General features: G+C 33.2%; 1 pseudogene; it reads right to left on the bottom strand.

Moving 5' to 3' along the window:
• The window catches only part of LOC111387127, a 17280-nt pseudogene extending 16912 nt beyond the window's left edge, over positions 1-368 (bottom strand).
• Positions 369-1089: the final 721 nt, after the last annotated feature.

Here is a 1089-nt window from a genome sequence, read left to right as displayed (position 1 = left end):
AATCTCTTCCATAGACGTTCTCAATAGCATCTTCCAAATATGCATTGCATAGCATAATTAAAATTAGAGTTGATTAAATCGAAATAAAATTGTAGTATTTAAACTAATAATAAAAATCATCTTTCTAACCTTGATTCGTTCTCTGCTATCCTGTTTCTAAGAGTCGAGTATTTTTGCATAAAATAGTCTTCCAAATGACGTCTAGACGACGAAGGTTGTATTTGTTTTCCCTTCTTTTTCTTCTCTCGTTGTGATGTTTCAGAACTTCCGACTTGTTGAGACGTTGATGCATCATTCGGTCGATCATCGAGAATTGGACATGTACCGATATGAATGTCTTCTTGCGTACAACTAATAATGGCTTCCATGTCTGATTTCCATTCAAATAATTTCTGCAACGTATTCTTATTTTGTTCATCGACATAATATCGCATGGAATCTAAACTGGTATCTACATAAGAGTGCATGGTCTGGTAATGGTTTTCTTGCCATTTTTGTTGTTGTTGGAATAATTATTCCTCTTTCTCCAAATGTGTGTTAAAAAACTTGATAATGAGTTATCCATGTAGGAATGCATAGTAGATTGCATATAATTCTCCAAATGTGTTGTTCGAACAACTGTCTTTGATTGTTATAAACTTATGTTCTCAAGTTGCCACATATATCAAACACCTCTTTTATTATGTCTTGCTTCTGGACACCAAGTAATTCTATCATCCGGTCTTCAGTTACATAATTAGAGGTGTTAGATCCAAAATTAGGCCCCGCTACTGGTGAAGTTCTTGACGTACTAGGAATGGTCGTCTCTGGCACATATATATTAGCCCTTTCTTGCTCAAAAGTATCCTCTGGAATTTGTTGTGCCACATTGTCTAATTCTCCACCAACGATGCCATCTAATACATGATGTTCATTATCAGTTGACAATGAAAGATTTATATACCAAGATGTCTCCAATTCTTCCTCCGTAGGATGTAACGTTGAAATAACTTGAATCTGTAATTTGAATAAAATATCAAAATAATTTTTTCATTTTGTTTTTAAATAATTAAACACAAATGTAGTTATATATTCATTAAAAGAAATCGT

This window comes from Olea europaea, unplaced genomic scaffold (genome assembly GCF_002742605.1).
Source record: "Olea europaea var. sylvestris unplaced genomic scaffold, O_europaea_v1 scaffold392, whole genome shotgun sequence".
In the NCBI taxonomy this organism is placed as follows: Eukaryota; Viridiplantae; Streptophyta; class Magnoliopsida; order Lamiales; family Oleaceae; genus Olea; species Olea europaea.
Note: the sequence above shows the minus strand (reverse complement) of the source record. Positions and strands in the feature narration are given on the sequence as shown.